This window comes from Erinaceus europaeus, chromosome 16, assembly GCF_950295315.1.
Source record: "Erinaceus europaeus chromosome 16, mEriEur2.1, whole genome shotgun sequence".
In the NCBI taxonomy this organism is placed as follows: Eukaryota; Metazoa; Chordata; class Mammalia; order Eulipotyphla; family Erinaceidae; genus Erinaceus; species Erinaceus europaeus.
The window spans coordinates 34,839,822-34,865,888 of NC_080177.1; the positions used below are offsets into that span (position 1 = coordinate 34,839,822).

Sequence of the window (26,067 nt, forward strand, 5' to 3'; positions counted from 1 at the left end):
CAAAGGAACTTTTCAAAATTAACCCAATTACCAAATAATGTGATGATAACAATAACTATCCATTGTCTTCTTGAATCCTAAGACAGTAGGAAACTCACATTTCCACAATACAGCCTATATTTCCCCCAGTCCTGGAACCCTAGGGTGGGGCCCACTTTCCTGCATGCTTCTTTCAATTCATATCAAATAATATTGCATCCACTGATCCCAACCTAATCAGTGCTATGAGTGCCACCCCAGCATGCTTCACTTCAGATTATGTCCAGAGACTTCAGGTATGGAATGACAACCCTTCAGCTTCATCACTCGGGTGAGACCTTTCCTTCCATAGTATTCTCTAATTCCATTCCAGGTGGTCCACTTCCTAATAAAGTCCCCAAACCTAGATATAGACCAGATCCCCTGAGACAGAGCATATGTTCACACGTGTCCATAAACCAGAGCAAAATATATCCCTGAAAGCAGAAGTACGAAAGAGTCTGCAGTGAGTACCCCCCAACACTTCATCTGCACTATTCCAGTCTTTAGGTCCATGATTGCTCAACAATTTGTTTGGCTTTGTATGTTAACTCTCTTTTCAGCCACCAGGTTCCAGATACCAGCATGATGCCGACCAGACTTCCTTGAACAGATGACCCCACCAATGTGTCCTGGAGCTCCACTTCCCCAGAGACCCACCCTACTAGGGAAAGAGAGAGGCAGACTGGGAGTATGGATGGACCAGTCAATGCCCATGTTCAGTGGGGAAGCAATTACAGAAGCCAGACCTTCCACCTTCTGCAACCCACAATGACCCTGGGTCCATACTCCCAGAGGGATAGAGAATGGGAAAGCTATCAGGGGAGGGGATGGGATATGGAGACTGGGTGGTGGGAATTGTGTGGAGCTGTACCCCTCCTATCCTACGGTTTTGTTAATGTCTCCTTTCTTAAATTAAAAAAAATGATAAAAAATATTAAGTATTTTATTTTATTTTATTAAAATCTCTTCAGTCTACTCACTCCAGGTATAAGAACATGAAAAAGTCATACAACCCCACAGATTTTGTTTGATGCTTCTGAAAGGTAATTTGTCAAAGTCTTAAAACAGACACACTTTTTTTCTTTTTTAAAATTTATAATTGGATTAAGATAGAGAGAAATTGAGAGGGGAGGAGGAGATAGAGAACCAGAGAGACAGATACCTGCTTCACCACTCTTGAAGCTTTTCCCCTACAGGTGGGGGCCAGGGGAACCTGGAGCCGTGAGCACTATAATGTTAACACTTAACTGGGTGTGCTACCACCTGGCCCCCAAATAATCACACTTTTAACCTATTGAATAGTATTTCTATTTCTGGAAATATTCAGAGACACCATCAAAAATACATTCCCCAAAATTTCCAAAGTATGATCTACAATAACAAATTAACAGTGAAGGAGGGGACAGAGTGATGACACACCTGGTTAAGTGAGCCTATTATTAAGCTCAGAGACCTGGGTTTGAGCCCCATACTACAAATAAACAGTGGCATAAAAAGTGTTAATAATAAAGAACTATAGAAAATTTTAAATAAATTATGGTACAGCTAAAGCAGTCCTTTATAGAAGAATAGTTAATGACATGCAAATACTTATGATAAATATACAATGTCCCACTTATGTAAAACAAATTTTACATATATAAGCAGGAAAAGAGGGACCAGAAAACAACCAACATGTGAGTAGTACATACCTTGTGCCAGTTGTATAGATCACTTAAAACAAAACCTTTCTGGTTTAACGCACGTCACGTGGTGCAAAGTGCAAGGACCTGCATGAAGATCCTGGTTCAAGCCCCCGGCTCCCCACCTGCAGGGGAGTCACTTCACAAACGGTGAAGCAGGTCTGCAGGTGTCTATCTTTCTCTCCAGCTCTCTGTCTTCCCCTTCTCTCTCCATTTCTCTCTGTCCTATCCAACAATGACGACATCAACAATGATAACTACAACAACAATAAAAACAATTGACAACAAAAGGGAAAGTAAATAGATATTTTAAAAAAAAACCCAAAATTTTCTGTACTTTCCAAGTTGATCTCACAATGAAAACACTACTTTTTTAAAAATTTTTATTTATTCCCTTTTGTTGCTCTTGTTGTTTTATTGTTGTAGTTATTATTATTGTTGTTGTCGTCATTGTTGGATAGGACAGAGAGAAATGGAGAGAGGAGGGGAAGACAGAGAGGAGGAGAGAAGACAGACACCTGCAGACCTGCTTCACCGCCTGTGAAGTGACTCCCCTGCAGGTGGGGAGCTGGGGCTCGAACCGGGATCCTTATGCCGGTCCTTGTGCTTTGCGCCACCTGCGCTTAACCCGCTGCGCTACAGCCCGACTCCCACTACTTTTTTTTTTTTTTTTTAAGAAAATACTACTTTCACAATAAATGAGGCAAGATTTAAAAAAAAAAAAAAAAACTTTACTTGGTTATTTATGTCATGGTACAGAAGAGTGAAATTAGATGCAAAAATATCCAAGTTATAGTGATCTACCCATCAGTTTCTCAAACTACTAGTGGTAAACAGCTAGTAGTTATCCCGCCAATCTCTAAAAGTTAGTTCTCATAAAATACAGTACAAATAGCTCCAAAATGTCAACTTGCCATAAGAATTCCTTTGGGTTCTTAATCTCAGTTCTTATACACTTAGTTAACTAGCACAGATAGGCAGTAATAGCACTTACGTTATACTAGGAATGGGAATTAAGACATTTCATTAAAAGAAGAAGAAGACAAAGAAAGAAAAAAGGAACTGTGAATGTTTGTCTCTGGTATGTCCTCAGGACAGGAACCACATCCCAGTCACTAGCCAAGATATAGTCCTGCACATCCTGTCTCTCAATCATCTGTTGACTGACGAGAGAGTTTGTTGAAGGACTACTATCCAGTTCTATATAACCAAATGCCTGTGTGTGTGTGTGTGTGTGTGTGTGTGTGTGTGTGTGTGTGTGTGTGTGTGTGTGATGGTCAGGAGTAGTGTTCAGGGTATTAGGAGATGAAGGCAAGAAAATAAGGTATAAGGACCAGCTTAGGATCCAAGTTCAGCCTTTAAGTTCAATTTCAGGCAGTCTTGCTCACTTCTAGCAGAATGTGAATTGGGCCCTTTTAGTCTCAGGATACACAGTCAACAGTTACAGTAATTTGTAATCTGGGTCATTCTTTCCCCATTGAAGACTCAACTTGCAAGGAAAAGTGTCACTTACTGTCTGATGCAGAGACCACAACCAAAGTATTTGGGAAACAGAGATAATCATTACTTTACTTTTGGTGTGTGTGTGTGTGTGTGTGTGTGTGTGTGTGTGTGTGTGTGTGTTAAACCCAAGTTATTTTACATTCTAACTGTACGAGGAGAGGTACAGAGGAAACACTAAAAAAAAAAAAAAAATCCAAGGCATTTTTCAAGACTTAAATAAATAATGCCAACAGTTTTATAAGCAAAATAATATTAAATTCTTGGCTGGGGCCTAAAAAGGGTAATAAGATACAGTACCTATTACATTTGCAAAGCTAATTGAAATCTCTTAATAAGTATCAAAATATTGCCTTTGACAGGTGATTTGTGTTTAAAATCCAAAGGCCAAGTTTTTATGCTGGCTCTCCTGTGGAACCCCAAATAAAGGGACCTCTATTAAATCCATCTTTAGACTGTAGTTGATGGCAAGACTTTGAGATTTCCAGCAAACAGTCTGGTAGTACAAATATTTTTAATACACATATTGGTACTCCACTGTTCAGACACTAGTCTCCTAGATATGGACCAAAAACAGGAAGCAAAAATAATCAAGTCACTTGACCCCTCAGAGGCAGTATGCATTTCTGGTCAAATATATAGCACTACCTTAACAAATGGTTGCAACAACTACCTGCTAATTTAATTTCAGTAAGAACTTCCACACCTATCACCCATCCCATCTTTTCATTTCACTAATGAGATTTTACAAGAGACTTGGGATGGAACTGGGCAAATAGGGAGACAGTAGTTAGAGAGGGAATATTATAATCATGCCAGTGAAGGTAAAGAGGCATGTTTGGGGGGCTGGGCAGTAGCACACCGGGTTAAGCGCACAGGGTGTGAAGCGCAAGGACCAGAGTAAGGATCCTGGGAGCCCTCAGGTCCTCACTTGCAGGGTTTCACTTCACAAGAGGTGAAGCAGGTCTGCAGGTGTCTATCTTTCTCTCCCCCTCACTGTCTTCCCCTCCTCTCTCGATTTCTCTCTGTCTTATCCAACAATGACAACAATAACAATAAGGGCAACAAAAATGGGGAAAAAATGGCCTCCAGGAGCAGTGGACTGTAGTGCAGGCACTGAACCCCATCAATAACCCTGGAGGCAAAAAAAAAAGAAGAAGAAAGAAAAGAAAGGCAGGTTTGGAGAAACTGAATTGGCTAGGAATGAGTCAAGGGAAGCTGCTGCTTAATCCAAGCGGAATGCCAGTCACATGCTCTCCAACCTCAAGTTTAGGACCTTACTTCAGACTCCCCTCACACTCCACCGGCATGACTACAATACTTTCTTACATTTTCCTCCTACTCCTTAATTCCCTAGCACCTTTTCTGGAACAAGTCCGAAAGTAACTAGCGTAGATTTGGAAGGCCACTAATTAGTGCTGCCATTTCTATCACAAAAACAGCCACAGACATCTGTGATAAATGGATGTGCCTGTGCTCTAATAAGACTTTGTGAATCCTAAAATCTTTCATATAACTTTCATATAACTTACTCATGTCACAAATTTTATCCTTTTTCAGTCTGACTTAACCATGAAAAATGTGAACAAGGTAGGGAGGTAGATCAGTAACAAGTAGATGTGTTGCATGCATGAGGCCCTGGCTTTAATTCCAGCACCACATAAAAACAAGAAAGATAAAAGCAAATAGAACATGTCAAAATGGCAGAGTGGTGGTTTGGTCTTTCTCACAGAAAAGAAAGCATGTAACCACCACCACTTGGCCCATAGACCATACAAAAGTAGGTGGTCTGCTTATTTGGCACATGTCGATTTGGAAGGCCGCTAAGTCTCTGCCACTAATTAGTGCCGCCATTTCTATCACAAAAACACGGCTACCCTAGCCCAATACAATCATCCAGTTAATTCCGGGGTGGAGAACCTATTTTTCTGCCAAGGGTCATCTGGATAGTTATAGCATCATTCACAAGCCCTACAAAAATATCAATTTAAAAATTAGCATTTGTTGCTGTGAAAAAAGCTCCAGTTGTCTTGGCGGGACACACTTAGGGGCTGAATGTTCCCCTCCCCTGATTTAACTGGTTAAAAAATATTTATCAAATACTGATTATACAGTGAACACTTGCTGCTAGATGCTTAGGCAAGATGTGCTCTCAGGAACTGATTTGTTTTGGGGAAAGCAGAGGTAAAACAACTAAACTCAAACTTTTTTTTTTCTCCCCTGAAAGGAAATAAGGAGAAAATGAACGAGAAAGGTGGCAATGAGGATGGTAGGAATGGAAGCTACTTGAGAGAATGGCATTTAAGCTAAGATCTTAATGGATAACTAGGGCTATCTCTGCAAAATATCAAAGAAGCAAATCCCAGACAGACATGTGTATGAAGAAGTTTGAAGCAGGTGACACTTCTGAGTCAGGGAATGAAAACCAGTGTGGCTGGCTAACAGCAAGTAATAAGAGTGTTAAGAGAGAGGAGTGGAGAGAGGGCAAGGGCCTGGACTCAAGCGTCTGCAAAGGAGAGTGAGGAATCTGGGATTTATTCTCAGCACATCATAAATCTGGTCATGTCATTCAGTACTGCAGTGTCTCCTGAATATAATATAACTTTCCAGCATGGACCACAAGACCATCCATGGCCTGACGCTTGTCTCTTTTACTGTCTACCCTTACATCATATACCCTGAATCCTACAAACACATATCACTCACACACACACACACACACACGTGCACAGAGCCATCAGGTTTTTATAGGAGTCATGTATTTGGTTTTATACAACTACAATATTACACAGTTTCTTCTTTACCGGACCATCCTCCCCACCACCTGCAATACAAGATCCTACTCAAATATTGTTATTTTAGAAGCTTTCCACTCCTCAGAGATGGTCGGGCATTTCTTTCTGTACTAACAGTACTTATATACAGTTAATTATTTCTTTGTCCTGTTTTGTTTTTAATTCATGTCTGTTTTCCCCAGTGGTCTTTGAGTTCTTAGAGACAGGGACTGAATTTCATTCATTCTTATAACACAGTATATTCTCAACAAATAGCTGTTGAACACAAAAGCACAAATGCCTAAGTGAACAGATGGTCTCCTCTCTGAACTTCAGGGATGTATGACTGAATGTTCTTCCCACAGTTGTCTGTAGATCTGTTTTTCACAACTGCCAAAACACTTGAAGTCAATCAGATGGTGCTCCTTAGCCATTTGTCAAGTTTTTTGATACTGACAGTAGTCTTCAAAACTACAAACAGACTTCATCCTTGTGGCATTTGCAACTTCTCTGGAGCAAAGTTTCTGGTCCAGTGAGCTGATACTGATGCTCACTGCTTCCCACTCATCCTCAAGTAAGCACCAGTGGAAACAGTCCCACTGATAGAATCTCTTAGGCATTTCCTCATTCTTTGCAATCAGTAAACACTTTGCACTCAGTATCCTAGCTTAGCTTCCTCAATATGCCAAGCACAGCAACAGTTTCTAGAAACATAAATTTAAGGAATTAACAAAGTAGGGAGATCATGGTCCAGAGAGAATTTAAAGGAGCAATGAAGTTGTTCTTTCTGCCCACTGAAGAGAGAATGTAGTTACTGAAGCTAGGGGTCCAGGTTTCCACATCTTGGCCCCCTTCTAATCAGATTGGCCTGAAGGAAAGGACTATCCCACCACGACAGCCAGGCTCTCAACCAGAACACATCCTCTAATCTCAGCTTCTGGCATGGTTGCAGAAGGGAAGGAGTCACTTGTGGGACATTCAAAATGCAATCCATCTATAACATTACTGATGGCTATTGCTATGCCATGCACAAGGAAGCAATTAAAAAGCTACTTAAGATTCTGGGGCAGGTGCATTTTGCTTAGCAGAGAAGAAGAAATTTAATCCATCTGTGGCTTAGGTCAAAGTCAGAGTCATTTGTACTGCTTTTTAACAAAGCAACATTCTCAATGTGCTAACAGTGAAAAACTGAGGTCTGCGGCATACTTTACTGGTGCCTCTCTTGGTCACTACTGTGCCACCCTATCATCCATGGTCCTAGTCAGGGAATCCTAGGATTTCCACGTAGATATGATGGGCCTAGACCTCTAACAGATGCCGTTCTCCACCACTGCATTGTTGGTCATCTCCAGCAGGTACAGCATCATGGAACCTCTTGTGGGCCTCTACAGCACCTTACCCTCAATGTGGAACAACAATGGTAGGGACAGCCCCACTCTCCGAAGGAAGGCTGGGTCAACATACTCTGCCACTCCAGGAAGACGGATCCTGAAATGAGTGCAGCCTAGAATGTTCCTAGCTATGACCACAGAATGCAAGCTCAGACCTACAGGGATGCAGAGATTACATAGATTCCTCTGCTGAATATGGGCCCCAGACCAGATCAATAGGGTTTATAGTTAATGGTACTTAAATAATTTCCCCATATTTGAGAGGTACTCTCTGCCCTGATCCAGCTTTCTAGTCCTATTTCAACTCTGACACAATATCCCCAGACAATACCTTTAGCCCACCTGCATGTTAGCTGTCAGGCTTAGGTAAAATTAGTAAAGTCATGAGTCCCTTAGACTATACCTAAAATAAACTTTCTAGCTTTTTCCAAAGTGGAGACCCCAAACTTCATCTCCTATACTTTTATCTTTAGGTTCCTGATTATTAAACAATTTGTTCTGCTTTATAGCTTAATACTTTTCAGCTACCAAGTTGCAGATGCTACCATGACGCTAATCTGACTTCCCTGGCCAGATGACCTCACCAATGTACCCTAGGACCCTACCTCCCCAGAGCCCTGTCCCACTAGAGAAAGATAGAAACAGGCTGGGAGTATGGATCAGCCTGTCATTGCCCATGTCCAGCAGAGAAGCAATTACAGAAGTCAGACCTTCCACCTTCTACACCCCATAATGATTCTGGGTCCATATTCCCAGAGGGATAAAGGATAGGAAAGCTTTCAATGGAGGGGATGGGGAGTGGAACTCTGGTGGTGGGTATTGTGTGGAATTGTACCCCTCTTATCGAATGGACTTTGTGTGTGTGTAGCTACTTTTGCTTTCAACAAAATAGTATGTCATGAAAACCTAATATAAGAGGGATAACATGATGATGTTAATGAGAAAATTTGCAACAATACACGTACGTGATTTTAGTTGGTTTGTTGGGGACTTCTGCCATACATTTATAAAGTGGCTGTCAAGACTAAGGGCTAAGTCAGTAAAGTACCTATAGGAGACATAACCACTTAGATGCTGGAAGAAGGAAGAGAAGAGGGACTGAGACTGAGTTGGTTCAGCAGTTGAGAGTTGTTACACATGCACAAAGTGCAGTGGGGGACACAGTCTCTCATCTACTTCTGTTTTTTAAATCATGACAGAGTTCTTCACATTTAATTTTCCAGTTGTAATTGCAACACTAAAAATTATCAGTGCTTATTGAACATGGTCTCTGGAATTTCTGAAGCAATGTCACAGTCCTAAAAAGAGGGGTGAGAAAATGACTATCTTTGTAAGAGCTGGCAGAACTAGACAGCTGGGAGAACACTCAACTTTGCTATACCTATTGTTTTCAGAGCTGGTTTACCCAAAAGTTTGCAGTTTTCCAAAGGGACCTGAATGCAGTTTGGGTTTCAACAACATGATAAAGTTAACCAAATTCTGTTCTCAAGAAGAAAGTGAAAGGGATATAAAAAAAAAAGAGAGAGAGAGAGAGAGAGAAAAGCTTTGCTTCTTCTTTTCCTGGCCATCTCTTTCCCTTCTCACATTCCTCATGTCTGGTTTCATTTCCCAAGTACAACAGATGCCAAATACTATTTAGAGCTTTAACGAAAAGAATGAGATAGACTCTAAAGGTTGTAGGAGAAACATTAGAAAGGGAATGTGTTTTCCTTACAAATTTCAACATCCTCTCCGTCAGGAAACGGAAAGGGCGTTTCTCAGTTAAGTATGTCCAGTGGATGGACAACCCTTCCCACATACTTGGTCTCTAAAGGATGTTCTCATAGGGCACTTCTTGGAGTGACTCTTGGAAATTCATCCAGCAGTCAGCTCTCTCAACCCACTGACTTTTCTAATGCAAGAGGAAAATCATGTATGGACTTCACCACCAATGGGGAAACCAAAGTCAAAACATTTTTTAAAAAAATTACTGTCACTGTGACAACACTTTCTGCTTCACTGTCTAAAGCAGAATAGTGAAGGCAAAGTACACTACCTCCTGTATTCAGTGCCGGCTGGGTGCGTAAAGTGGAAAACAAAGCCATTTTCCTCCTTAGATAAGGGATGCAGAAACCCATATGAGGGCTTCAAGCCAAATCAAACTGTAATTGGCACATATTATCCAAACCCATGTCATAGACCCTGCCTGAAAATACCTACCACGCCCGCCATCCATGTGAAAAGCAAATGAGGGGAGCCTTCAGGTTGAGAGGGAGAGGGAGAGGGAGAGGGAGAGGGAGAGGGAGAGGGAGAGGGAGAGGGAGAGGGAGAGGGAGAGGGAGAGGGAGAGGGAGAGGGAGAGGGAAAGCAAGCCAGCAACTATTCTGTCATGATTAAATACCTTAACCACAGGTTAAGGGTACAAATCCCTAAGCCAATATAACACAGGACTCAGGTAGGGAAGTCTGTGATATTTACGTGACAGAAACTAGCTGGGAAGGCAAGACATCTTGTCTCTCGATTATCTGGGAAAAGAGCCAAACCAAAAGTGTCAGTGGAGCTCCCCACAAAAGAAAGCACAGCCTTGTCAGAGACAGTCTGTGCCCTTGAGCCAGCTGACCTATTGCTAGTCTGTGAGTTTAGTCAATAAACAAATTTAGGGTGAAGCTGAAAGAAATGCAAATCATTTTCCCCTCTGGGTTTCCATCTTCCTTGTCTCCTAAGGATCCACTCAGATTACACAAAGACAAATTTAAATATGAGGTTACACAAATATAGGGAACTACAATCTAATGGCTAGCTTTGCCACATCAAAGCTTTCATTCTTTAACAAAAAAAAAAATACTACTTTTTTCTTGTTTATTTTTCAAAAACATTATGAAATGCCAGGGTGGTGGCACACCCCATAGAAGGCACATGTTACCATGTAGAAGGACCTGAGTTCAAGCTGCTGGTCCCCACCTGCAGGGGGGAAGCATCATAAATGGTGAAGTAGTGTTGCAGATTTCTCTTTCTCCCTATCTTCCCCTTTTCATCTCAATTTCTCCATGTCTCTATCCAAACAAATAAATGAATAAAATATTTTTAAAGCATTATGAAAGGACAGGCACAGCTTTCTTGAACTACCTAGCAGCTATTTCTGAGGATGTATGGATAAGCCTTCATAGGTATGGGGTAAGGATTGAAAAATAGCAGCAATCGCCAGCACTTGGTCTTCTAATGACCCAACTGAACTAACTAACCTCCAAGTCAATCTCTACCACTGTGGATAAACAAGGTGCTTCTCAAAATGTCTCCCTACCATAAACACTATATAGGATACCAAACAATCAACCAACCTTTGGTCCCACGCTAAACAGAAAAAAAAAAATTAAAAGTATTGCCAAAAAAAAATTAGGCACATTTTAGGAGATATCACAACTGACACCACAGAAATCCAGAGAATCCTGCGAAACTTCTATAAAGAACTATACACCATCAAGCTAGAGAATCTGGAAGAAATGGAACAATTCCTAGAAGCCTATGCCCTTCCAAAACTGAACCAATAAGAACTACAAAATCTAAATACACCAATCACAGACAAAGAAATTGAAACCGTTATTAAGAATCTCCCCAACAACAAAAGCCCTGGATCAGATGGCTTCACAAATGAATTCTACAAAACTTTCAGGAAACAGTTAGTACCCATACTTCTGAAGCTTTTCCATAAGATTGAAGAAACAGGAATACTCCCTTCCACCTTCTATGAAGCCAACATCACCCTGATACCAAAAGCTGATAGGGACAGAACAAAAAAGGAAAACTACAGACTAATATCTCTGATGAATATAGATGCCAAAATATTAAACAAGATCTTGGCCAACCGGATACAGCAACATATCAAAAAGATTGTTCATCATGACCAAGTGGGATTCATCCCAGGAATGCAAGGCTGGTTCAACATCCGTAAGTCAATCAATGTCATTCACCACATCAATAAAAGCAAAACCAAAAACCACATGATTATCTCAATAGATGCAGAGAAAGCCTTTGAAATCCAACACCCGTTCATGCTCAAAACTCTACAAAAAATGGGAATAGATGGGAAATTCCTCAAGATAGTGGAGTCTATATATAGCAAACCTACAGCCAACATCATACTCAATGGACAGAAGCTGAAAGCATTCCCCCTCAGATTGGGGACTAGACAGGGCTGTCCACTGTCACCGTTACTCTTCAACATAGTATTGGAAGTTCTTGCCATAGCAATCAGGCAAGAGAAAGGAATCAAAGGAATACAGATTGGGAGGGAAGAAGTCAAGCTCTCACTATTTGCAGATGATATGATAGTATACATAGAAAAACCTGAAGAATCCAGCAGAAAACTACTGGAAGTTATTAGGCAATATAGCAAGGTGTCAGGCTACAAAATCAATGTACAAAAATCAGTGGCATTTCTTTATGCAAACACTAAATCTGAAGAAGAAGACATCCAGAAATCACTCCCATTTACTGTTTCAGTAAAATCAATCAAATACCTAGGAATAAAGTTGACCAAAGAAGTGAAAGACTTGTATGCTGAAAACTATGAGTCGCTACTCAAGGAAATAGAAACTGATACCAAGAAATGGAAAGATATCCCATGCTCATGGACTGGAAGAATAAATATCATCAAAATGAATATTCTCCCCCAAAGCCAAATACAAATTTAAATGCAATACCCAACAAAGTTCCACCAAGTTTCTTTAAGAGAATAGAACAAACACTACAATCATTTATCTGGAACCTGAAAACACCTAGAATTGCCAAAACCATCTTGAGGAAAAGAAACAGAAATGGAGACATCACACTCCCAGACCTTAAACTATATTATAAAGCCATCATCATCAAAACATCATGGTACTAGAACAAAAATAGGCACACAGACCAGTGGAACAGAACTGAAAGCCCAGAAATAAATCCCCACACCTATGGACATCTAATCTTTGATAAGGGGGCCCAAAGGATTAAATGGAAAAAGGAGGCTCTCTTCAATAAATGGTGCTGGGAAAACTGGGCTGTAACATGCAGAAGAATGAAACTGAACCACTTTATCTCACCAGAAACAAAAATCAACTCCAAATGGATCAGACCTAGATGTCAGACCAGAAACAATCAAATACTTAGAGAAAAACATTGGTAAAACACTTTCCCACCTACACCTCAAGGACACCTTTGATCAATCAAAGCCAATTGCAAGGAAGACTAAAGCAGAAACAAACCAATGGGACTACATCAAATTGAAAAGCTTCTGCACATCCAAAGAAACTATTAAACAAACAAAGAGACCCCTCACAAAATGGGAGAAGATCTTCACATGCCAGACATCAGACAAGAAACTAATCACCAAAATATATAAAGAGCTCAGCAAACTTAGCACCAAAAAAGCAAATGACCCCATCCAAAAATGGGCAGAGGATATGAACAAAACATTCACCTCAGAGGAGATCCAAAAGGCTAACAAACATATGAAAAACTGCTCAGAAGTTGAGTAAGAAGGTCTGAAAGGGAAACTAAAAGCAGGACCTGATCAAATTGTAAGTAGGGCACCAAAGTAAAAACCCTGTGGTGAGGGGTAGACATGCAGCTTCCTGGGCCAGTGGGGGGTGGGAGTGGGTGGGAGGGATGGGTCACAGTCTTTTGGTGGTGGGAATGGTGTTTATGTACACTCCTAGCAAAATGTAGACATATAAATCAGTAGTTAATTAATATGAGAGGGGGAAAATCAGTTGTATGTCTCAAAGTTTCTCAAAATACAAACTGAATCTTTTTAACATTTAGGCTGTGTATTTGACATGCAGACTCTCTCAAAAGCCTAGACCAAGTAGATTAGAAGCACAGCTATATACAAGATACTGGATACTGTACAGCAAACCATAACAAAAGGACTTTTCAAAGTTAACCCAATTACCAAATAATGTGATGATAACATTAACTATCGATTGTCTTTTTGAACCCTAAGACAGCAGGAACCTCACATCTCCACTATAGAGCCCCTACTTCCCCCAGTCCTGGAACCCTTGGATAGGGCCCACTTTCCTGTATGCGTCTCCCAATCCAAACCAAATAATATTGCATCCGCCGATCACAACCTAACCAACGCAACGATTGCCACCTCAACATGCTTCACTTCAGACTGTGTCCAGAGACTTCACGTGTGGAACGACAACCCTTCAGCTTCATTACTCGGGTGAGACCTTTCCTTTTATAATACACTCTAATTTCATCTCAGGTGGTTCACTTTCTAACAAAGTCCCATAACCTAGATATACACCAGTTTCTATGAGAGAGAGCTATGTTCACACGTACCCATAAACTACAGCAAAATATATACCTGAAAGCTGAAGTACACTAGAGTTTGCAGTGAGTACCTCCCTAACACTTCCTCTCCACTATTCCAAGCTTGGGATCCATGATTGCTCAACAAATTGTTTGGCTTCGTATGTTAACTCTCTTTACAACCACCAGGTTCCAGATGCCACCAGGATGCTGGCCAGGCTTCCCTGGATTGAAGACCCCACCAATATGTCCTGGAGCTCAGCTTCCCCAGAGACACACCTTACTAGGGAAAGAGAGAGGCAGACTGGGAGTATGGACCGACCAGTCAATGCCCATGTTCAGCGGGGAAGCAATTACAGAAGCCAGACCTCCTACCTTCTGCAACCCTCAATGACCCTGGGTCCATGCTCCCAGAGGGCTAGAGAATGGGAAAGCTATCATGGGAGGGGGTGGGATATGGATACTGGGTGGTGGTAATTGTGTGGAGTTGTACCCCTCCTACCTTATGTTTTTGTTCATTAATCCTTTCTTAAATAAAAAATTTAAAAAAAAAGAAAAGAAAAACTGCTCTAGGTCACTGATTGTAAGAGAAATGCAAATTAAGACAACACTAAGATACCACCTCACTCCTGTAAGAATGGCATACATCAAAAAGGACAGCAGCAACAAATGCTGGAGAGGTTGTGGGGACAGAGGAACCCTTTTACATTGCTGGTGGGAATGTAAATTGGTACAGCCTCTGTGGAGAGCATTCTGGAAAACTCTCAGAAGGCTAGACATGGACCTTCCATATGATCCAGTAATTCCTCTGCTGGGGTTATACCCCAAGGACTCCATAACACCCAACCGAAAAGAGGTGTGTACTCCTATATTCATAGCAGCATAATTCATAATAGCTAAAATCTGGAAGCAACCCAGGTGCCCAACAACAGATGAGTGGCTGAGAAAGCTGTGGTATATATACATAATGGAATACTATGCAGCTATCAAGAACAATGAACCCACCTTCTCTGACCCATCATGGACTGAGCTAGAAGGAATTATGTTAAGTGAGCTAAGTCAGAAAGATAAAGATGAGTATGGGATGATCCCACTCATCAACAGGAGTAAGAAGATCTGAAAGGGAAATTAAAAGCAGGACCTGACCAAAGTAAAAACCCTGTGGTGAGGGGTAGACATGCAGCTTCCTGGGACAGTGGGGGGTGGGACTGGGTGGGAGGGATGGGTCACAGTGTTTTGGTGGTGGGAATGGTGTTTATGTACACTCCTAGTAAAATGTAGTCATATAAATCACTAATTAATATGAGGGGGAAAATTAATTGTATGTCTTGAACTTTTTCAAAACACAGATTAAATATTTTTAATATATAGGCTGTGTAATTGATAGGTAGACTCTCTCAAAAGCCTAGACCAAGTAGATCAGAAGCAACCAATAGCACAGGTATATACAAGATACTGGGTACTGTACAGCAAACCCTAACAAAAGGACTTTTCAAAGTTAACCCAATTACCAAATAATGTGATGATAACATTAACTATCGATTGTCTTTTTGAACCCTAAGACAGCAGGAACCTCACATCTCCACTATAGAGCCCCTACTTCCCCCAGTCCTGGAACCCTTGGACAGGGCCCACTTTCCTGTATGCCTCTCCCAATCCATATCAAGTAATACTGCATCTGCCGATCACAACCTAACCAACACAACGATTGCCTCAACATGCTTCACTTCAGACTGTGTCCAGAGACTTCACGTGTGGAATGACAACCTTTCAGCTTCATTACTCGGGTGAGACCTTTCCTTTCATAGTATACTCTAATTTCATCTCAGGTGGTTCACTTTCTAACAAAGTCCCAAAACCTAGATATACACCAGTTTCTGTGAGAGAGAGCATATGTTCACAGGTATCCGTAAACTACTGCAAAATATATACCTGAAAGCTGAAGTACACTAGAGTTTGCAGTGAGTATCCCCCTAACACTTCCTCTCCACTATTCCAAGCTTTGGGTCCATGATTGCTCAACAATTTGTTTGGCTTTGTATGTTAACTCTCTTTTCAGTCACCAGGTTCCAGATGTCATCAGGATGCCGGCCAGGCTTCCCTGGACTGAAGACCCCACCAATGTGGCCTGGAGCTCCGCTTCCCCAGAGACCCACCCTACTAGGGAAAGAGAGAGGCAGACTGGGAGTATGGACTGACCAGTCAACACTCATGTTCAGAGGGGAAGCAATTACAGAAGCCAGACCTTCCACCTTCTACAACCCACAGTGACCCTGGGTCCATGCTCCCAGAGGGCTAGAGAATGGGAAAGCTATCAGGGGAGGGGGTGGGATATGGAGATTGGGTGGTGGTAATTGTGTGGAGTTGTACCCCTCCTACCTTATGTTTTTGTTAATTAATCCTTTCTTAAATAAAAAAGAAAAAAAGGCATTGGATACGAAGTTCTGGTGGTGGGAATTATGGAATTGTACCCCTCTTATCCTATGGTCTTGTCACTACTTCCATGTTATAAATAAATAAACAAATAACTAAAAACAACAAAAAATTAGGCACATTTTAAAATTCTTCATAAAACTGGTATAATTCTGGTATATCATGAAAGGGAAGAGGGTAAATATATTTGTCATAATTGTTTTCCAAATCATCAAGTGAAGTTTAGTAAGAGATAGAGAGGATAAGGACTCATGACACCATCCTCATTGGAATGTTAACACTTGGCCCCCTGGATGAGTGAATGCTGTGCCAGCTGACACAGTTCCCAACCCAGAAGCTACTCAATCTCATCTCTTCTCAAATATTATAACTATATCCTTCAAAGTGTTTCTGTCACCAAGTTAGGTACACAGAACACTGGACAACATTGTTCTCAGTTAAGAAGAATGCCTGCTGCCCCTTCTCTGCTCATGTTTATTGAAAGCAAATTTGAAAACTCACTAATTACCTCTCCCTCTTTTCATGTACTTGGGACTAGTTTCATGCCAAGATTATTTTAATACATTTGCAACATGAGAAAATGAAACACTATGTTGAATAAAAGCTCCTGGTTAAAATTAGTCTCACTTTCTGGTAACTATTAAAGAAATCCCATTTTATTCACAGTAAATGTCTTTGCACTTCAACGGGGGGGGGGGGGGGGGAGAAGGAGAACTGATTAACAGACACAATCTGATACCAACTACTTGACCACAGTTCAAATACTAACTCAGACACTTCTTTTGTGATGTGCCTTTAAAGTACAAAAGATGGAAGTCGGGCGGTAGCGCAGGGGGTTGAGCACAAGTGGCATGAAGCACAAGGACCAACATCCAGACCCCGGCTCCTCACCTGCAGGGGAGTCACTTCACAGGTGGTGAAGCAGGTCTGAAGGCATCTATCTTTCACCCCCCTCTCTGTCTTCCCCTACTGTCACCGTTTCTCTCTGTTCTAATAATGAGACATTAATAACAATAGCAATAATAACTATAACAATAAAAAACAACAAGGGCAACAAAAGGGAAAATAAATAAATAAATAAAGTAGAAAAGACACTGAAACTACTCCAGGCTGTTTCACATAGACGAGTCCATCCTAGCCTAGGAAGTAATGATTTGTAGGCATAACTTGAAGGCTAAGATGTTTCCTTGAATTCTCTAGCATTCTGAAGTTCTCTATCATTTGGCTTTTTTAATGGGCATTAGAAAGTGAGAACAACTTTTAAAATTTGGAGGGAGAGGTATATTGCCTATTGGTTGTTGGATATATGTTCACCAGATTCCTCTCCCTGACATTCTTATGTGTAACAGCAAATTCCAGGCTTGAGACTGGTTGAATCTCAGCAGGGAAGTTGTCATCACTAAGTCAAGGATTCTGTAGGTCAGTCAGCTTATCTGCAAGTTGTGAGAAATTCTCAGAGGATTTGGAGGATAACACGGTAAAAGTCATTTCTAAAACCTTAGTCTGACTACATATTTTGAAGTGGTCAACATCTTCAATGATTCAATCCAACTACCTGTACAGAAACTACATAACACACTTACTTTAGTCATTGTGAGAATACTGACATTTACAACACTGGCCTGAGTTCCTTTCTCAATTTCCCCAAGTCCCTGACCTCATCTACTTATTAATCTGTTTTCTATGGCTGAAGGCATTTTGTCTCTTCAAAAAAAGAAATACTGAATTGGTTACCAAGAGAGAAACCTCCTGCAAGTACCTAGGGATCACACTTTTGTTCCAGAAAGCTTATTTTCTGCATACGTAGACATGGCTATCATTGTCATTACAAATAAACAGAAGAAAAGAAGAAGAAGAAGGGAGTCGGGCTGTAGCGCAGCGGGTTAAGCGCAGGTGGCGCAAAGCACAAGGACCGGCATAAGGATCCCGGTTCGAACCCCGGCTCCCCACCTGCAGGGGAGTCGCTTCACAGGCGGTGAAGCAGGTCTGCAGGTGTCTGTCTTTCTCTCCTCCTCTCTGTCTTCCCCTCCTCTCTCCATTTCTCTCTGTCCTATCCAACAACGACAACAACAATAATAACTACAACAATAAAACAGCAAGGGCAACAAAAGGGAATAAATAAATAAAATAAATATTAAAAAAAAATTAAAAAAAAAAAAGAAGAAGAAGAGTTTATAGAAAGTCAAATGCATGGTGATTCCTCAGGATTAAAAGTATGTGATGCGCTGCTTAATGGATTCCCAAGCCTCTCCACAACACCTGCTTCTCAGAGGGGTTCATTTTGGGCAAGGTTGGTACCACACCTATACCCGCTTGCTAGGGTTGTTCCTAATGACGCCTTCTTATGACTAGGCAGGGAGAAGCCACCCAGAAACAATGAGGAGGGAGTCATATTATGAAAGTTGGAACTCCCTTTGAAAGAAGCACCCTGCCCTTAATTCTACTTAGAAATTTTACAGTTAATCATCAAGAATGGCTTTTGGAAAGATGACAGTAAAAACTTCAAATGGAAGCAAGATTAGGAATAGAAATATGGCAGTAAAGAGGTACTCTGGCCTCCACCCGTGTCTTTTGTTGTGTGGTTCTTGTAGGTGTTGTTCCTTAACCACAACTACCTCCAGACCTTTCTGAGACATGCATACTTTCTAATGAGATTTCCCCAATTTCCCTTTATGTTGGGAACCTCCATAAGCACTTGAATATACAGCCCTCCAAAATCAGAATAAACTTTTTTTTTAATTGTGATGATGGGCAAAGGTGTGGAAATAAAACAGAAAAACAAACAAACAACCTTTCACAATGGGCAATCTAAGTCTGTGGATAGGAAAGTCAATTGTACTGTTTCAATAGAGGGCAATCAGGCAACATCTATTGTCTTAACGCACTTCCCATTTGATTCACAACAGAAAACTCCTAGTTTCCATATCTGGGAATTAACCTACAGATGTCCTCACACCTGGGCCAAGAATATATAAACAAAGGTGTACACAACACAGGAATAGAAAATATTGGGTTCTTGGAAACAGTCATGCCATTTTTCTATGTAAAATACATCAGGACTTTTTTGACAATCCATTAGAATTTACTATAATAGGAGTCATTCTAAGGATACTTCAATAGCAGCATATTTTAAGGCAGCAAATTTTAATAAATGTGGGTATACACATAGTGTAAAAATGCCAGTCCTCATATTCTAATGCCCATGCTATACTCCATTTCAATTAAATAATTATCTTTGGCATAGATTTTTTTTCAAGCTCCACAGGCATTCTGATATGCAGTCAAGTTTGAGACTTACTGTTAAACAAGTCCACATCCAAGTTTTAAAGGATGCATGAAAAGATCTAACATTCAGAGAAGGAATCCAAGCTGCACAATAAAACACACACACACACACACACACACACACACACACACACACACACACACACATATCACATTTTAAGTTAAAGCTAAAACAAAAATATTTATTGCTTTCCTTACACACACACACACACACACACACACACACACACACACACACACACGAATGCATAGGTATCCTCCCAGAATTGAAAATATTAATTGTAAAGCTGCTAAAGTATTTTGCTAAATATTTGGTACACAGAAGATATATATATATGTGGTGACTAATTTCTATGTGCACTGAACTTTGAGACGGCTATAAGAAGAGTCTCACATGCATCATGCAAGTGTCATTAGTCTAGAAGAACTAGAAAGTTTGGAAGCCTTCAGGATAACACAATGAAGACTCTTAAGTATACATCTGAATCATGTTAGTAATAATTATATTTTCAATTAAAATTCTACTTAGCTACTGCATACTTGAAACCCACACTAAAATGTGGGCAGCTTCACTGTCAATATATTGCTTTGAAGAGCCACTAGATGCCTATTTAAAAGTTGTTATGTTCTCCTACACTGCTGGTGGGAAAGTAAGTGGGCCCAACCCCTGTGGAGAGCAGTTCAGAGAACTCTCTGAAGGCTAGAAGTGGACCTACCCTATGACCCTGCAATTCCTCTCTCAGGGATATAGCCTAAGGAACCCAACATACCCATCCAAAAAGATCTGTGTGTACATATGTTCTTAGCAGCACAATTTGTAATAGCCAAAACCTGGAAACAACCTAAGTGTCCAACAACAGGTGAATGGCTGAGCAAGTTGTGGTATATATACACAATGGAATACTATTCAGCTATTAAAAATGGTGATTTCACCTTCTTTATCCCATCTTTGATGGAGCTTGAAGGAATCATGTTAAGTGAGTTAAGCCAGAAAGACCAGGATAAATATGAAATGATCTCACTCAGACAGAAGTTGAACAAATAAGAACAGAAGGGAAAACACAGCAAAAAGAAAGAAAATGTTCTCTGTCATTCAACATGTCAAAAATCTTCAACGCAATACCAGCTGTAATATTGATAAAACACAAAAAGGGTAAATATTCCCAAAGCTGCAAATGATACCTACAGAGAAAATAATGTGCTAAATTTTAATTTTGTTAAAAAATACTTTATTGTGACCCGGGAGGTGGCACAATGGATAGGACACTGAACTCTCAAGCATGAGGTTCCAAGTTCAACCCCCAGCAGCACAGGTACCGGTGTGATGTCTGGTTCTTTCTCTTCTCTTATCATTCTCATTAATAAATAAATAAAATATATTAAAAATACTTTATTACTTTTATTTGACAAGACAGAGAAAGATTTAGAGGGAAGAAGGATAGAGGGAGAGAGACAGAACAACTACAGCACTACTTCACTACTCATAAAGGGGCTTGAAACCAGGTACTCTGCTCTGCGATGCATACACTTAACCAGGTATGTCACTGCCTCATCCCTTGTGACAAACTTTGTTTAAAAGTTTAATTTTAAATCCTATGTCCTATGAAGCAATTTCCAGACAATTTCTAGCTTGCCAAAGTCGTTTGTTGGAAGTCCTGTACATGGTCATAGGGACAGGTAAAACAGAAGTTAGGGGGTTCTCATTTTTTTTTCTTCATTTGGTTCCAACTTAAACTACCTTTTTAAAAAATAAAATAAAAAGCATTTTATTTATTTGTTTACTTATTGGCTAGAGACAGAGCTATCAATAGGGAAAGGGGAGATAGAGAGAGGGAGAGAGAGAAAAACACCTGCCTACAACACAGCTTCACTGGGGAGGAAGCAGTTCTCCTACAGGTGGGGACCAGGAGCTTGAACTTGTGTTCTTGCACACTGTAACACTCTACCAGCTGCACCACCACCCCTCCCACCCCTCAACTATACTTCAATTGGGAGGTCAGAAAGCAAATGGCATTACAATTATAAATCAGAATGGGAGAGTTCAGGATACTTATACATTAATGAAACTTGGTGTCATGTACACTTTGAATGTGTACTGAGAGAAATGAGCAGTGTTCTTGTCATTAAAAATAAGGCATTAAGAAGATGTATTGATATGTTATATTTATTGAAGGTGAATTGATATAACTTTCAATTTTTTTTCTCTCAAGTACTTTTCTTTCAGATAGAGGATAAGAGGGAGAAACAGAGATAGAAGGAGAGATACCACAGCACTACTCCACTGCTTAGATGCCTCTGCTTTACATGGCACTTGCAGGCAGTGGCTGGGGGCACGAGCCCTCGTTCTGATGCATGGTAATGTGTGTGCTCTAGCGAATGAGCCCTCTCAATGTCCCTCAGGTACTTTTATAAAATAACTTTGGATTCCATTTAGGCACTGAATGTTTTGCTACAACAATTAAAATTAGCTTCTAGCATTTTCTATGAAGTACATGTTCTTGAGGCCCTACTCTTAAAAAAGCAAAATGTCTGTGGCTTTTATCAATCAATGAAAGAGTTGCCTATTTGCTTATACAGCCAAATGAAAACATGGTGATCATATGAATTTACAAGTGGCAAAAGATGGTCCTTTTAGGACCAAGTGAAGATTTCACTTGTAATTTCATGAAATGGAGGTTAGAATGTCCTATGGGATTAAATTCTAATTATTTCCTGGTCAGACCTCCCAAAAGTATATGTAATTAAAGCTTGATTCCTTCAACTATCACTCAAATTATACAGAAGCAAACTAGAAAGGAAATCAACAATTCTGAGTATTTCAAAATGATTGGCATATAATATTATCAGACTCAGTAAAACCCAGCCACTGTTATTTTGAAAGCAAATATCCAATGGAAATGAAAAGGTAAACAAGGAGCAAGAGAGTTGGCTCAGTGGTAAGGTTCATGATGTGTGTGAGACCCTGGATTCCACACCTGGCAACACACACACACACACACACACACACACACACACACACACACACACACACACACACTTTTTTCTGAAATTGCTATAACATACTAGACTATAAATACATGTAATTCAGAAGACAATAATGAAGAGATTTGAACACCAAATGATCCAGTATCAGTCAGTGACACATGCCATCAAAATCTGGGAAAATACTGAAGATACCAGGAATTTGTTCTGATACCTATTTGATTAATGGTTCCTTTGGCAATGGGTTCCATGTCACTTCCAGAAATCTCAGATGACTCTCAAAGAGCTGGATAACACTGCCATTGCTGGGGGCTAAGAAGCAGTACATAGAGTCTTAAAGTACAAAGTTGAAATATGTACTCTAGGAAAAACAGATTTTTTTCCCTCTTAATATGCACTACAAAACTGCCTGACATATTTATAGTAAAAGCAAGGCATAGACCTTGAGGGTGGGAAGGGGTAGGGGGAAATTCTGAAAGTTAGTAGGTATTGCCAAAGACTGGAGAACACATGTGCTGAGTGGGAAATTGGTGAACATATAGCATCTCTTTTTATTAAATAAAGCTAACAATCAACATAAAAAGTATCAGCTGTTACACTAAAGAGTATGTTTTCTTGCCCATGGGCTAAGTACACTCGGGAAGTTACTCAAATAGCCTTGCAATCCAAAAAACTGTAAGAACCAAACAGAGAGAGGGAGGAAAGAAAAAAAACTTCATTGAATTTAATTACTATGCTAGTATTACCACACTCTTGATTAAGTCCAGGTGAGGGAAAAAAAAAAAGTCATTCTACAGTCATCAAAAGGGAAGTGTGAATGAAACTGATACTGCCCAATTAGCCTGCTCCACCCAGCAGTGTAATTTTCTATGTAATTAGGTAAGAGCATTAATTGCTCTATTGAGTAACTAGACTCTAGAAACTACTCTCTTACAAACTCTGTTATAAAGGACATAACAAGAAAAGTTTGGCTTTAATTTGTTACTTTGACTCATTTACCAAGTCTGCAGTAGCTGAGCTGAGGTTTACATTCAGAATTCACATTTTGACGGATATTGTTAAACAACCAAAAGTCACTGAGTCGCTAAATATGGAAAGCTATCAGTATACAGTTGGATAATTGGTTAAGGTACCTCTGTGCCCTAATTTTATTAAAGGCTACAAAAAACGAGCTATCTTTTCAGATGCTCAGAGGTCCAGAATGTATTAAATAAAAAGTCCAACTCCCATAATAAGAAACATTATTTTGGGGCAGTTGGGCGGTGGTGCAGTGGGTTAAGCGCATGTGGCGCAAAGCACAAGGACCGACATAAGGATCCTGGTTCGAGCGCCCCCCACCACCTGCAGGCGAGTCGCTTCTCAGGCAGTGAAGCAGGTCTGCAGGTGTCTTTCTCTTCCCCTCTCTGTCTTCCCCATCTCTCTTCATTTTTCTCTGTCCTATCTAACAACGAAGACATCAATAACAACAATAATAACTACAACAATTAAAAAAAAACAAGGGCAACAAAAAAGGGAAAATAAATAATTTTTAAAAAAAGAAACATTATTTCATAAGTGTAAAAGGGCCATACCCATTTAAACATGCAAAGAAATTATCTAGCATGTGATAAGATGATGCAAAATCCTCTGAAAAGTGATTCCTGCTAGAGAATAAGACTAAGATTGGAGAAGGGAGGGAATCTTAGATTCTTCTTTTTCTTAATGGGTTTGGCCATCCTTTTTTTGTCTTGACTATCACACACACACACACACACACACACACACACACACACACACACACACACATATATACGTTAGAAGTGTCTCATTAAGGACTTTTTGTAGTCAATTATTAAGGTTGGATACAATAAGAAAATTGCTTGGTAACTCAAAGTCCTGAGTCCAAAAACTAATCCTAGAACTGTTGAAATAGTTGTATAGTACATCCTGACACATTCATGGCTTCTGACTTAATCTTAAATAAGCAAGCAAGTATAGTAGTGGAAAGTCTTAATTACAAATGGTCACCAAATGGAAGTGTAACAGTTGATCACAAAAGATTATGGCAAATGTAGGTAACTATTTTGTAAAGAAAATTAATGCCACAACAAGAGGTAGTGTACCACTAAGAAATTAAAATAATGAATCTAAGAATATTTGATTTTGCATTTCAATGAAAAATTCAATCTATTTGAAAACATGATAGAAAAAAGTTTACCTCTATGCATTCATAGTGTCTACAAATATACCATCACCTTTTCCCTACGCTCTACAGCTTTTTAAAAAATTTCTTCTAATATCACTGCTTACCTTAAAGATACCATTTTCCATTTCCTTAAAATAATCAGCCAGGATGAGCAGTTCTGATTAAGTCTCTCTTCTACTTGCAGGCAATAAACATAGGTATGCCAGATGTTCATCTCACCAGCCTACAAGTTCAGTTGTGACAAATGTTTGTCTCATCTGCCTACTAGTTCCTTTGTAATTACTCCTCTTATAAATGCCCAGCCTCACCCAGAAGAGGCACACAGGCATGTAAATAGTAAAAGCCAGCCCCTTTGTAGAAATGCATGCTGGTTAACAACTAACTTGCTCATACAGGAAGAGCAACTAGGACAGATATGCCCACAAATAATCAATATCTCTCTCTGTTTCTCTCTGTTTCTCTCTCTCTCTCTCTCTCTCTCTCTCTCACACACACACACACACACACACACACACACACACACCGGGTTTACTTTATAGTTACAATTCATAGACAGTCAAGAATCAGCTTACCCCATTTATACAAATTCTAAATTGTGAATTTGGATGGTAGATAATTTGTATATTTTTATTCATCCACCTATGAACCTAGTAGGTGACTATGTGACTATGTTCTTGCTCAAACTTGGATATAAGGAGTTACTGCACAGATGCAGACATTGTCCTCACAGAGGGCTAATTCACAGGAAGATGAGGCTCTGGTTTCTCCTCTCATTTCAACATTACAGATTCTAACTCAGTGAGAAGACAGACAGTGATTGGTTTATATTTCACCTCATAGTTGACAAATCTTTACTAGCTTCAAGCAGTAGGTTCAGTTTGCTCTTAAATTCCAAATTATCTTAAATATGGACCATTCAGTAGAAGAAACAAAAGGTAATAGATGATGTCTATATGCTTAAAAGACAGGGACATAAGCATTACCCTGCAGACTATACCACTTGAAACTCCAAACGTCAACTGCTAGAGGAACTGTCCTCCCACTATCAATAACTATGGAAAGAAAACATGAAACAATTGCCCTGCACTGCAAGACAAGTAAGATAAATCCTACTATCTCTCCAAGGTAGTCTAGGCATAGGACTTTTTTCTTGGAAAGAGAGAAAACCTGAACCAAGTTCAAAAGTCTTGCTGAGATGAAAAGGCAAAGAAAAGTTCTGGGTCACTGAGGCAGCTAGTTCCTTGGGAAGTCACACAGGAACTTCCTCAAATTATCAGCCAAGTATTGCTCTGCACATGGACCTATGGATAGAGGACTGGGGATAATTTGCATTTCCATCAAGTTGAATAGAAAGAGTTTCTATTATTTAAAATATCAGGAAGAAGTCTGAAAAAGTCCTATACTCAGATTAACATAGAAAAGTCTGAATAGCAGCCCCTTAAAAGGGATCTCACTTCTTCTAGCATTTGCCCTTCTTCCGTAGCCAGTCAACAGCGTCAGGTTGAGCCTGATGTAAAGTTTCGAGACCTCCTTTGAAT

At 40.1% G+C, this 26,067-nt stretch overlaps 1 protein-coding gene across 5 annotated transcripts in view; it reads right to left on the reverse strand.

The window, feature by feature from the left end:
• LOC132533436 (disheveled-associated activator of morphogenesis 1-like) overlaps positions 1-26,067 on the reverse strand; it is a 113,886-nt gene that overhangs the window by 34,154 nt on the left and 53,665 nt on the right. Inside the window, exon 1 of one of the 5 annotated variants that reach the window (XM_060174898.1) lies at positions 24,634-24,787. The exons of the other annotated variants lie outside the window; for them this stretch is intronic. The gene's annotated coding sequence lies outside the window, so the exon portion shown is untranslated. Of the gene's footprint in view, positions 1-24,633; positions 24,788-26,067 lie in introns of those variants that run through there. 5 annotated transcript variants of the gene reach the window in all.